This window comes from Mustela erminea, chromosome 5, assembly GCF_009829155.1.
Source record: "Mustela erminea isolate mMusErm1 chromosome 5, mMusErm1.Pri, whole genome shotgun sequence".
NCBI lineage: Eukaryota > Metazoa > Chordata > Mammalia > Carnivora > Mustelidae > Mustela > Mustela erminea.
The window spans coordinates 111,367,918-111,382,122 of NC_045618.1; the positions used below are offsets into that span (position 1 = coordinate 111,367,918).

Sequence of the window (14,205 nt, forward strand, 5' to 3'; positions counted from 1 at the left end):
CCATCCACCTTTCCCAAAGAGGTCTGAACCCTGTCCAAGTTTGTCCTTCCTTGGGTGCTCTCTTTCAGCCCTAGGGTGCCATTTATAGTTTACTTATATACTATACTTAATTTCTTATAGTTTTTTTTTTTTTTAAGATTTTTATATTTCTTTGGCAGGGTGGGAGGGGGGAAAGCATGAACAGAGGGAGGGAGAGAAGCAGGCTCCCCACTGAGCAGGGAGCCCTACGTGGGACTTGATCCCAGAACCCTGGGATCAGTCTTAAATGACTGAGCCACCCAGGTGCCTCATAGTTATTCTTGACATTGAAACTCCCTCGTTGAACCGACTGCAGTTTCTATCTCCTGATTGGACCAGACAGCTACCGAACAGAATAGAAAATCCAAAATAGAAAATTCAAGAACTCAGAAGTTTTTGGAAATTTGGCATAGGATAAAGGTGACATCTCAAATCATGGAGAAAACACTGGACAGTAGAACAGCCACTGGGAAAAGAACCTATGCCAGAATAAACTCCAAAGGGTTCAGAGATCCTAATGTTAAGAGAAAAATGGAAGGAGGAAGGAGTGGGAGGGAAGGGGGCGTGTGAGGGAGAGAGAAGGGCCACACAAGTCCTAGAAGCAAGCACAGATACACTTTATATCTTGTGGGTGGGAGAAAAACCTAACTAATGCTTGAAATCCCCATCTATCCAATTAATAGATGTCCAATAAATTCAAAACAGAAAAGGAAATCTTTGCACATCATTAAAACACCATAAGCAAAGTCAAAAAAAGACAAATGACAAATTGGGGGGGAAATACTCTCAATTTCTAGGAGAAACAAGGAGCTAATTGTCCCAGTACTTAGAACTCTTAAAGTGAAAAAAAGATTTTAACAAATTCTTTAGATAGGGACACCTGGGTGACTCGGTTAGGTGTCTGCCTTTGGCTCAGGTCATGATCCTAGGGTCCTGGGATCAAGTCCCGCATCAGGCTCCTTGCTCAGTGGGCAGTCTGCTTCTCCCTCTCTCTGCTGCTCCCCCAGCTTATGTGTTCTCTCTGACAAATGAATTTAAAAAAATAATTTTTTTTAATTTTTCATGACATTGACTTTTATTAACATACAATGTATTGCTTCAGGGGTACAGGTCTGTGATTCATCAATCTTACACACTTCACAGCACTCACCATAGCACATATCCTCCCCAATGTCCATAACCCAGTCACGCCACCCTTCCCACCCCTGTCCCCTCCAGCAACTTCAGTTTGTTTCCTGAAATTAAGAGTCTCTTATGGTTTGTCTCCCTCTCTGGTTTCATCTTGTTTCATTCCCTCCCCTCTTCCCCTATGATCCTCTGTTTTGTTTCTCAAATTCTTCATATCAGTGAGATCACATGATAATTGTCTTTCTCTGATTGACTTATTCCACTTAGCCTAATACCCTCTAGGTTCCATCCATGTCATTGTAAATGGCAAGATTTCATGGGGTTTTGATGGCTGCATAATATTCCATCACGCGTGTGTATACACACACCACATCTGTATCCATTCATCTGTTGATGGACATCTAGGCTCTTTCCATAGTTTGGCTCTTGTGGACATTAATTCTTTAAATAGGCAAAAGACATAGAACACAGAAAAAGAAAACAACTCTTAAAACACAAAGATGCTTAACCTCACTCACAAAATTTAAAACTATACCAAAATACCATTTTCTTGTGTTTGGCAAAAATTCAAATGTTTAACAAGAAACTTTCCTGGGGCGCCTGGGTGGCTCAGTGGGTTAAAGCCTCTGCCTTCGGCTCAGGTCATGATCCCAGGGTCCTGGGAGCCTGCTTCCTCCTCTCTCTCTGCCTGCCTCTCTGTCTACTTGTGATCTGTCAAATAAACAAATAAAATCTTAAAAAAAAAAAAAAAAGAGAGAGAGAGAGAGACTTTCCAGGCGAGGCTGTGGAAAAACAGACTCTCTCTGAAACTGTTGGTAGGAGTGCAAAATGGCACAGCCTCCACGGATGTCTGGCATTATATACAGATTTTACAGGTGTTACCTTTGGACGGAGTCCATAGTGATATTTAAAAAAAAGAAAAGGAGAGAGAAAAAAAGAAAAACCATTGGCTCCCATTGCAAATGATACATCAGTTTCTCACTCAGAATTAGCAATTAAGGGAAAAGAATTAAGTCTGTATCCTGCATTTTTGAGAGGTTCTATAGTTTATGCCATGGTTGAGGGCAAACTCTTCTTTACAAAGTATGCCACCCAATAAGTAGTTCAGACAAAAAATACTTGGATGGATAAACTGGATAGTTACAGCAAGTAAAAATGTTAACAATGACTGAATCTAGATGGTGGGCATATGGACATTCATTATACCAGTCTTTCAACTCTTCTGTAAGTTTAAAATTTTTTTGTAAGAACCTTTGGAGGAAAGACACAAAATAACACAAGAAATTATAAACAGAAACCTTTTAAAAAAAGTTAGAATAATATTATCTAGAAAATATAATATAATCTGGAAAAAGGAAGAATGACCATTAATAACTAGACTGGCTGAGAAAGTTCCTTAAGTAAAGAAGCTTGTCTTGAGAAGTTCTCCATGTTTGACATTTTTAGCTCTGGCTGTCAGCTACTTCCACATGTCGGCAACTGGGCTCTCTAATCCTGATAACTTTCTCCTGACATTTTCATTTGAACGCTCATTTTAATTTGTCCTCCAAACAGTATACCTATGGTGATTTTGAACTATGTCCACAAATTCTTCAACATTCTTCCCTTCAAAAGGGAGTCTGATCTCCCCTTGAGTGTGCGCTAAATTTAGGACTCATTTTGAATGAATAAATTAGGGTATGTGGCTTCCATGACAAGGTCATAGAAGGCACTGCAGGCCTTTCCTGGCTTGCTCCGTTGGGTCACTCACTCCAGGGGAAATTAGCTGCTGTACTGTGAGGACACATGCAGCCTTATGGAGGCCTCTTGCCAATAGCCAGCAAGGAACTCCAGCCAACAGCTCTAAGAGTGAGGTATTTTGGAAACAGATCTTCCAGTCCCAGTCAAGTCTTCAGATGACTGCAACCTCATGAGAGGAGCAAAGCCAGAACCTTCTGGCTAAGCTAATCCTGGATTCCTGACCCTCAAAAAATGTGCATGAGATATTATGTTTGTTATTTAAGCTATTCAATTCTATGATGATTTTCTACACAGCAGTAGATAATACAAATCCAAGGTAAAAATCAATCATTTTCCTCCCCCAAACCAATCCTAATTTCCTATTTGTTAATGACAAAGCACAACACACTTCACTTTGACTTCTCCACTGCATCCAATTACCTTTAATCACTAGGGCACACTTTATTTTTCTCCACAGTGCATTTTCCTCATGGACTGTCTTTTGCCATCATCTAAGCAAGCTCTCATTACTTCTTGTCTGTGCATCTGTAATAGACCCTAAACATGCCTGGTCTCTCGTGAGCTCCTTTTCCAGGTCCTCAGAGCTACCAGAATAACATTCTTCTTTTTTTATTTTTTAAGATTTACTCATCTGAGAGAGAGAGAGAGCATGTGTGTGGTACACTTGGGGAGTGGGGGGTGGGGGGTGCAGAGGGAGAGAGAAGCCCAAGCAGACCTACACTGAGCATGGAGTCAGAGGCAGAGCCCAACAGAGGGCTTGATCCCATGACCCCGAGATCATGACCTGAGCTGAAACCAAGAGACAGAAGCTTAAATATCTGCACCACCCAGGTGCCCCCAGACTAACATTCTGAAAACCAGCTCTGATCACCCCTCTGTCCCCCCAGCCTGTGAAATAAGTCACACCCTTCTAACATCCAATGCATTGCACTCTACTGCCCCAACCCATCATCCCACTCTAATTGGCTATTTTCCTACAGAAGACTGGTCATGCCTATAAGGAAGATGCAAAGTGCATCGTAAAGTGGTTGGCGTTCTATGCCTTAGCACCCTTCTTACTCTTAGCACCCCTATAATTATTTACAAACTTCATCCTCCTTATTCGAATAGAACTCCATCGAATCATTCTTGTACATGGTAGAGGTAGAACTAGATCTTAAGCTCCTTGAAGGCACACACTATTTTTATTCACCTTCTACTACCACTCAGTAATTATTTGCTATAATGAAAGAGTATGAGGGAATGTGTTTATAAGATTTCACCCAGTCAAGGGTGTTAGTCAAAAATAGGAGCACCAACATCACTCAGCATCCAAGAAATACAAATCAAAACCACAATGAGATGTCACCTCACACCAGTCAGAATGGCTAAAATTAACAAGTCAGGAAATGACAGGTGTTAGCAAAGATGTGGAGAAAGGGGAACCCTCCTACACTGTTGGTGGGAATGCAAGCTGGTGAAGCCACTCTGGAAAACAGCATGGAGGTTCCTCAAAAAGTTGAAAATAGGGACGCCTGGGTGGCTCAGTTGGTTAAGAAGCTGCCTTCGGCTCAGGTCATGATCCTAGCGTCCTGGGATCGAGTCCCACATCGGGCTCCTTGCTTGGCAGGGAACCTGCTTTTCCCTCTGCCTCTGCCTGTGTTCGCTCTCTCTCCCTCTCTCTCTCTCTGACAAATAAATAAAAAATCTTAAAAAAAAAAAAGTTGAAAATAGAGCTACCCTATGACCCAGCAATCACACTATTGGGTTTTTACCCCAAAGATACAAATGTAGTGATCCGAAGGGGCATGTGTGCCCCAGTGTTTATAGCAGCAATGTCCACAATAGCCAAACTATGGAAAGAACCTAGATGTCCATCATCAGATGAATGGATTAAGAAGATGTGATACACACACACACACACACACACACACACACACACAATGGAATACTATGCAGCCCTCAAAAGAAAAGAAACCTTGCCATTTGCAATGATGTGGATAGAACTAAAGGGTATTATGCTGAACGAAATAAGTCAATCAGAAAGATAATTATCATATGATCTCTCTGATATGAGGAATTTGAGAGGCAGGGCAGGGAGTCATGGTGGGTAGGGAGGGAAAAAATGAAAACAAGATGGGATGGGGAGAGAAACAAACCACGAGACACTTAATCTCAGGAAACAAACTGAGGGTTGCTGGGGGGCTGGGGGGTCAGAATAGGGTGGCTGGGTTATGGACACTGGGGAGGGTACGTGCTATGGAGAGCGCTGTGAAGTGTGCAAGACTGATTATTCACAGACCTGTAACCTTGAAGGAAATAATACACTGTCTGTTCATTTTAAAAAGGAGGAGGGGTGGAAGCACCTTCAGTAGGTATGGTACCATGTAGAGAAAGGAGATTTTCTAAAGGAGTCCCAAGACATGCAGTCTGCATTCAGAGAGCTACTGAGCCAGGTAAAGGAGGCAAGATGCACCAGGTAAAACGCTAAAAAACTAAAACAGACATCCTACCACTTATAATCAGCACTGATTGACCATGAAGGACAGGAGAGGAAACAGTAGCTGGAGAAGAATACAGAACATAAAAAGTGTGTGTGTGTGTGTGTGTGTGTGTGTGTGTATAGATAGATATCATACATATCATATATACAGAATATATGATATGCATTATAGACATAATACATGTATGCACGTAAGACATGTATAATATATAGATGCATTATATATGTACTATATATAATGCATGTATAAGATATATGTATATATCTTATATACATTTCATATGTCAATATAAATTTACTAATCATAACAGAATTTCATATTTCCATTACTCAGCTTTCCAATCAACAGATACAATCCCCAATTCCTAACAGAAAATATGCAGGATAAAGGATATAATGTTAACTATTATCAAAACTAGCCATGTCCAATTTTTTTTAAGTCGTGGTAAATTACACATCAAACTTACAATGTTAACCATTTCTAAATGGATGATTCAGTAGTGTTACATACACTCATGCCATTGTGTAGCTCATCTCCAGCACTCTTTCCATCTTGCAAAGCTAAGATTCCCTGCCTGTTAAACAACAGCTCCCCAAACTACCCTCCTCCAGCCCTTGGCAACCACCCTTCTACTTTGTCTCTCATGGCGCGGACCATTCAGCACCGCAGAGAAGTGGAACATGCGTCTGTCCTTCTGTGTTTGTCTTATTTCACTTACCACAATTTCCTCAAGGTTCATCCATATTGTCTCATGTGTCAGAATTTCCTTCCTTTTTAAGGCTGCATGATATTTCATTGTGTTTATGCATCACATTTTGTTAATCAAGAAAGGGTTTTAAACAGAAATGCCTGAAAACATTTACAGATTCACGATATGACCTGGGTTGGAGCAAGTGGTTGACTATAGAAGAAACACAGTTGTTGGTAATTAGGTCACTGGTGATCTTGAGATGGCACCTTTGGGCTGGTCAGCATTGTGAGGGAGCATCCATCCTTCCATCGGACCTGAAAACACTTCTTCTGTTTCACTCCGCCTCCACATAGGCTTGTTTGCTGCGCTTGGGTTTTTGATATTGTACTTTGGGGACTGCATTTTAGTGCATGTTTTTGCTATACAATCTGAGCATATCTTGTGTGGCCAGATATTTAATCAAAAGACATTTCAAGTAGGTTAACAACACAACTGAAACAGTACACAGTGTAACAATTCAGAGGAAGATACTCAAGGTAACATGCTTAATGGATTGGATCTATGTATAGCAAAATGTAACCTGGTGGTAATACATTTTTTTTTTTTAAGTTCAAGAAATACAAAAAGTACAAGAAAACAAGATGGCCTACCCAGTTTAATAAATAGAAGTATATCCAGAAGTATGGTCACTGTGAGGAGTATACACATTACATTCAGGAAATTACAAAGCAGGAAAACAGTGAACTGAAGAGTAACCATTTGAACAAGACTTCAGGTTAATATTCAATAATAAAAACAGTTGAAGGATTTAAACAAAAAAATTCTCTGAACATTTTGGTCTGTCAAGTTTTTACTCAATTTCATATTATCTCAACTTTACATTGTCCCAGAGAAACATAAGTAGCATTTTTACATAAGTAATTCAGCAAAACAGCACACCAATTTATCAGAAAGCCACTGCTATCTTTTACTTTCAGTAGGCCTCTTAAAAACAGAAAGTTTCTTGATACAAAGTGACGAATAGCAGCACGGAAATTCATGAACTTGAAATAACACATCCTATTATCCAGGTAGAAAGTGAACACACAATTTAAAATGAAGATGACATCTCTCTCAGGAGCAGAGAACCAATCCTATTACTCATTTTCACCTGTAACTGAAATGTGCATTCTCAGCTCAGAAATGCTGAAATGACCTGTCCAACACACACCACTGAATGGCAAATGCAGGATTCGTCCAGGCAATCAATCAGGTGCCACGGTGACTTCGCTTAGAAAAATCAATTTCACATACATACGCCAATCAATTTCTCTAGAATTTCCACACAGCCCTAGCACAATAATAATTCAGGATCGAGAATTGGTGGCTGGATAGTTAATTAAAAGCCTGTGTTCCCTTTTGGTTGAGGATCTTTCAGATGTATCCAGATTCAGGTGGCAACAATTTGTCAGTGGAACACTGGATCATTAGTAACTTGCTAGCCAATGCAAAGGGTTTTTTCTTTTGAAGCAAAGATACAACAAGGGGTGAGGAACTTAAATCATGGCAGGAGACCCTGTAGACAAGCAAGTAGCAAAAGTCTTCACCCGGGGGGTCTAAGAAAGTGACTAAGCAACCTGGGCTGGTTATGTGAGTAGTCCGATCTAAACCAGGGAGATATTTCTTCAACACTGCAGGACAAGATTTTCCCAACACAGTCCTTTGAACAAGCCCTGATTCGGTGAGCACAGTATCTGGAGTCAGAGGGAAAAATAGTCTCTAACCAGATTAATTATTGGGCCTGGCAGGCATGGAACTTCACCTGGTCAACAAAAGAACACGTACCCAGACATCCTGATTCTAAGAATTAAACACTTCTTTGCATGTCAATTTTCCTTAACTAGTCATCATAGCCTAAGATAGTTGGCCCATATCTTTCATGATGAACAGCCCTTGTCCTCTGTCCAGAGACTTCTCTGGCCCACTCCTCCAGCATGAGCACACGCACATACCCATACAGACACACATATGCTGGTGGTGAGCCCTTGCGGGTCACGTCGGTGTTCAGCAGGAAAGCTCTCTGTACACATGGGATTATACACCATGTTCTATCATACTAGTAACACATTCTGGAATTGAAACAGAAAAAAAAAAGTTCTTAAAATCCCAAATATGAACAGCAATTCTTTGGAAGAAGAAAAAGGCAGGCCCAAGAAATGCTAGAAAAACACTCAGGAAGAGTAGAAGATTTTATCAAAGTACCAGTCAAATCTGGATAAACAAGACGAAAGCAGTCACCACCAGCCCTGCTATTGCATATATTCTCTGTCCAGTGGACAGAGCAGTACACAAGGTTCTAGTCCCCACTCTGCCTGAAAGCCAGGAGGTCTCACACAAATCACGTCAACTCCCCGAGGTTCCATGGCTTCTTCAGTAGAAATGGGGACCTAATATGGGCTGCATGTTCTCACAGTATTTGGAGGATAAAGTGAAATGATGTATGTGAAAGCATCTGTGAGGTATTAATACTCATCCAGAAAGATGAAGTCCGTCCATTAGCAGGTCACTGGATACACCTGCAGTGTTGGGCAGAACTTCTAGAAGAGTTAAAATGCCCTCATGACCACCCTGAAGATTATTGCCTCCTCACTGTACTTCTGTTTGACAATTCATGATGCTGGTCCGAACAGCTGGGCGCTGGGAGCCTATCTGAACCTTATGGAGCCCAGAATGCCCCATTCTCCTTGTGCTGCGCCCTCGAGTATGTCCATCACACCTCCCCAAGCATTCAAACATCCCCATTTGTGTGCCCCCACAGAAGTCATAAACGCACACTTGCCATGCAGAACACAAGGAATTTCATAGAAAAGAAAAAAAAAATCTTTAAGTGTCAAACATCCTTGATGTGTGTCAATGGCAGTCTACCAATCGCTGACCTTAAATTTTCTACAGCCAAACACAGCTCTTGATCAACTTTTCATTAGAAAGAAAAAAAATGCTCCAAAAATCACCACAGAACCGATCATTAGTAACTGACTCACATGGACAAGTATCTTCCAACGTGAGAAAAACCTAATTTCCCTTGAAGCTCACTGGACCTTATCAAGCTGGACAGGAAATAGAACTTTGCAGCTGGACGGGAAAGAGGCCAGAGCCTCAGCCACAGAACCAACACACACACTAAGGCGGTGCTGGAGAGAGAGCCCACCAGTCTGCTCTCTTTAGCAAGTCTCCATCCCTTCCCAATTCGGACCGCTCTTAGGAAATGGAACCATTTTCACATATCCATTTGGGCCAGGGTGGGGAGGGTTGTGCAGGAAGAGGTTCAGGAAAACTGGACTAACGCGTTAGTTAAGCTGAAGGCACTCCTCTTCTCTTCCGGTCCCAGGTTTGACAGGTGAACATGAACACTTACCACGAAAATATTGCTGTGAGGAAATATCTACAAATCCAGTAATTTGTCTTTCCACGGCCCCTCACTCTCCTGCCCGGTCAAAAGCACCTGTACAGATTCCCCACTAAAAACCCTTAATGATGAAGAGCTGTAAAGGCTCCAGCTAGGAACGCCGACCCCCCAGCCTGCCGGAACTTCCTCCGCACCTCACTCTGTCTCTCCTAGCGCCTGCCTGCCACTGGAGTTCTCGGAAAAGTAAGCTGCGTGTATCAAATACAGGCCCTCGTTTTCATAGCACAAAGGAGAAAGGAAAAGGACACCATCTGACGGACGTTCAGTAGGAGGGCTTAGCAGGAAGAGGCTCCCAACTGCTCACTGAATTGAATAATGTATTAAGCAGTAAAAAATATTAGTTTGCAAGAGATTTTGCATCTATGTCCTGCAAGACAATCTAGATTTCAAAGCAGGAGCACAGAAATGAAAAAACTCTGATGTCAATAGATAATCGCATACAGACCTCAACTCTGAGTATTTTAACTTAAGTCACCATCACCCTATATTGGATTTTCAACGTCTCCAGATTGCCATTTTCAATCACTCTTCTGCTCCTCACTATTCAATGATATGTAATTTCAGGTAACTTTCTTAATCTCTAGTATAATCAAAGTATTTTAAATGCCCAGAGTATTAAAAAATGCAATACATTCTATTAATGTTACATAAGTAACCAATGTTTTTTATTTATTTATTTTTAAGATTTTATTTATGTATTTGATAGACAGAGATCACAAGTTGGCAGAGAGGCAGGCAGAGGGGGGCAGGAAGCAGGCTCCCTGCTGAGCAGAGAGCCTGATGTGGCTGGATCCCAGGACCCTGAGATCATGACCTGAGCCAAAGGCAGAGGCATAACCCACTGAGCCACACAGGCATCCCAACCACTGTTTTTTTTTAAATAACCCTTTGTTCCGTTTGGGATAATTAACATTACAGACCATAACCAAAAGCTTATCCCACAGTGGAGTCTGAATGTGCTAAGAGTGAAATCTATTAGCACACTGGGAATTTAACACTTAGTCCCATTTGCAAAATAGCTTCTCTTTGCCTCAATTTATTCCAAAGCATATAGGATTAAAACTAAAATACCAGAGGACAGAGATACTCTTGTGAAAAGCAAAGGAAGATAATTATTTCTAGGTAAAAACACACTGAAGAGTAGAATGGTAAAATCAGCAAACAGATCAATGATTTCCAGGGGTTGGGATGGGTGGAGAGGGTTGACTACAAAAGCACAAAGAGGACTTTGGGGACTGAGGGCACAGTTCTAGGTCTTGAGTGCATAAGTGATTATATAAATGTTGCGACTGTCAGAATTCATCAAGGGTACTTCTAAAGAGCCTAGGTTTTACTGTATGTAAATTATACTGCCAGGAGCCTACCTTTTTAAAAAGGTTATTATGTCTAAATCCATGTGCTCGGCACTGAATTGAGATTATACTCAAGTATACAGTTCTCAAGTGTTCTATATGTAATTACTAAGAAAGTTACCAGCAAACAAGTCAAGCTCAGCCTTCAGTATTTTATATAATTATTACATATTTGTAAGTATTATATAAAATGCCTCAAAACATGAACTAAAATTATCACAAGATGTAGTTTGCATGATTACCTGAATATGTATTTATAGAAAACTGCAGTGTTTACCTCTTACAAATGGACATATTAATATCTACTAAATGTTAATTATATTTTAAGGGTTAATTTACTACTAAACTTTACCTCTTTCAGATTATTAATAAATTGAGGAATATAAAAGGCCATTAGATTAATTTGAGTCCCTCAGAACCACTACAAAATGGATTCCAAATGTGTTTCTAATTGATTTCTGGGGCTCCGGGGTGGCTCAGTCATTAAGCGTCTGCCTTTGGCTCAGGTCATGGTCCCAGGGTCCTGGGATCGAGCCCACGCTCAGGAGGAAGCCTGCTTCTCCCTCTCCCACTCCCCCTGCTTGTGTTCCCTCTCTCACATTCTCTCTCTCAAATAAATAAAATCTTTTTTAAAAATTGACTTCAGAGACTTTCAAGTCTCAAGTGTTACAGGAGACTGGCTGCTTTTGAAAACATAAGAATGTTTCAGTAATACAGCTGGGAAAAAAAAAAAAGATTGAATGTAAAATGGATCCTAAGATTATGGTTTAACACCAATCGATGAACAGACCCTTACATTTTCCCTCTTCCTGGATATATGCAGAAATATAGATTTCTCTGCAGAAAAAAGAAGTCGAAGTGTTATAGTCACAGCACATTTCTATTTACAATACTCACAGCACAAACCTTTCTTTTCACATGTTCACTTAAGTAACAAACATCTTTCCCCACAAAGGACAATATCCACTGTGCGTTCAGAAACTTAAAAGTAAAAATCCCAATGGAATGCCCATGTAAACACTGAAAATCTAACAAAATAAGACAAAATCTTTTCTCCAAAGTGTTGCATGCCACACCAAAGCACAACGTTGTTTCATAAAACAGTAAAATTGAGTCAACCCGGTTTTCCTAAACTTTAAAAAAAAAAAATCCACTCGAACCCAAAGTTTTATTTTTTCCAAAAATAATATTCCCTTAAGTTTATGCTTCCAATTTGAATTAGGCACGAATGGCAACGTAAAGGGGTAGGAAAGCAGCAGCTAGGTTCCTCATCAGCAAATAAAACGACTAGATCTTAATCTAGCTCCGTTTGCCCAGGACAGAGACAACTCTGTTTTTGTTATCACTGAGGAATGCCAGTTAGTGCATTCAAAACACTGGTCACCTGCTTGACCCACGCACACCTTCCCAGCCCCGCACAACTCAAGCATGAAGTCCTTGCTCAACTTTCCCACTGTCACCATCTCATCCTCTGTCGGGAAATCCACTGAAAAACATCCAGTTTTTTGTTTTGTTTTTTTGTTTTGTTTTCTTTCAAAAGGACACACATCAATCCGGAGCGTACAGGCACAAACTGACTAACTAAATTAACCTGCCAGCGTCTGGAATGAAAATACTTAGAGCATGACATTTCTGTTTCCTGTAGTTTTCAAGAAAAGTGGTTTAGGGTTGGGGGGGCATATTGTTCTCAATATGACTGGTTTCCCACCCCAGGATTTCACACAGAAAAGCAGACAAACCCCATCTGGGGCCGCGGGGCACTCACCTAGCAGGTGAACACCAGCCCGGCGGTCTCTAAAACGCCGACCCGTGCTCCTCCCGGAGGGGTAGGTCCCGGCCACGGGCTGGCGGCCACCCGGCGCGGAGAGCGAGCGCACCTCGCGCAGTCCCCGAAGGCCAGCCTACACCGCAGCACGGGAAGCCCGGGTGGTCCCTCCCCGGCCCGGCTCTCCCGCCGCCTCCTCTCCACCCGCTGCAAGTTTCCACGGGCGGTTCTCGCAGCTTCGGCGCTGCCGGCTACCGAGCCGCAGGGGCGCGAACTGGGATTCAACAAGTCTGGGAAGCAGAGACGCTGCGAAGATCACAGACGACTTAACGAGGAGCCTCCCCTTCCTTTTAAAGACCCGGGGCTGGCTGGCAGGGGGAGGAGGGCAGGCGTCCAAGGGCCCACGTGACCACCAAGCCGGCTGCGCGGAAATCTCGGGAGTACGCGCACTCCCCTGCCTCGCCAGCCACGCTCACCTGCGCGAAGGGGGAAGCCCCCCCGGGAAGGGGCGCTCCGCAGGCACCCTCAGGGGGAGCCCCTCCCGCCGTCCGCAATGTAGGAGGTGTGGGGCGGGGCCTGAGAATGTGCATTTCAAACCAGGGTCGGGGTGAAGCTGAAATTGATGCTGCCCGACTGGGGGCCATACTGGGAGCATCACGTCCCTGGACGCTGACCCACGAGGGTCTGACAGGGGCTGGATGCTTCGGTGTCACTGAAGTACAGAAATCTAAGACTCCAGTGGTGCAACTAGAGAGGTTCTGGGTTTTCCCAGTCCCGGGTTGCAAGCGCAGGTTCGTGGCACTGGGGGCGGGGGGGGGCGGGGGGGAGCGGGGCAAGCCACGCGGCCGAGGCGGGAGGTGGTGGCTGCCGGCTTTCCGCGGCTGGCTGGGAAGGCCTTTCTCGTGAGAGCAAAGATCCCAGGAACCTCCTCAAACTCACCTACTGCAAAGCAACACCTGGGGGGGGGGGCGGGGATCTGCCTCCGTGGCTGCTGCGCCCCTCTTCCCTCCGCAGCGCCTCCGTCGAGCTCTCCGCACGCGAGCGTCCCCTGGTGGCAGCTTCAGTTCCCCAGTCTGCGGGGTCCCCAAGTTCTCACCCACCCTGCAGCGGCCCACAGTGAGGAGTACCGACCTCATAGTCATTATTGAAGCACCCGGCTTGAGGGCAGCCACTGGTGGCAAAAATCCAAAGGCAAGTTGCAGATGTCCCATAGGCCATTCTGGGTCCCCAGTGCCACATTTGTGTCTAACTAATCACCACACTATCCATACACACGGCAGAAGGGACGTGGTTCTTGATCCGGCTGTGACTCCAGATCTCTGATAAAAGAAGACCAAAAGGGCATTTGGAGGAAGACTTACAATGCCAGCCTCAGGTGCTGGGCTTTAGCCAAAAATGGCCTAGACCGACTCTAACATGCTCCGGGTTTCTAAGAGTGAGGTTCATAGGTAGTGAAGGCAGGCTCCACATATAGAGAGCTGCCCTCTTTATAAACAGTGGTTAGGAAAACTCTCTCTTCCGCCACCCCCTTCAATTTTCATTAAAGCAGGGACTCCTGGGTTCTCTCAACTTGCAAGGCAGGG

General features: G+C 43.2%; 1 protein-coding gene across 2 annotated transcripts in view; it reads right to left on the bottom strand.

Moving 5' to 3' along the window:
- Positions 1 to 13,084, bottom strand: part of ESR2 (estrogen receptor 2) — a 70,542-nt gene extending 57,458 nt beyond the window's left edge. For both annotated transcript variants that reach the window (XM_032344462.1, XM_032344461.1), the window contains exon 1: positions 12,623 to 13,084. The gene's annotated coding sequence lies outside the window, so the exon portion shown is untranslated. The remainder of the gene's footprint in view (positions 1 to 12,622) is intronic.
- Positions 13,085 to 14,205: the final 1,121 nt, after the last annotated feature.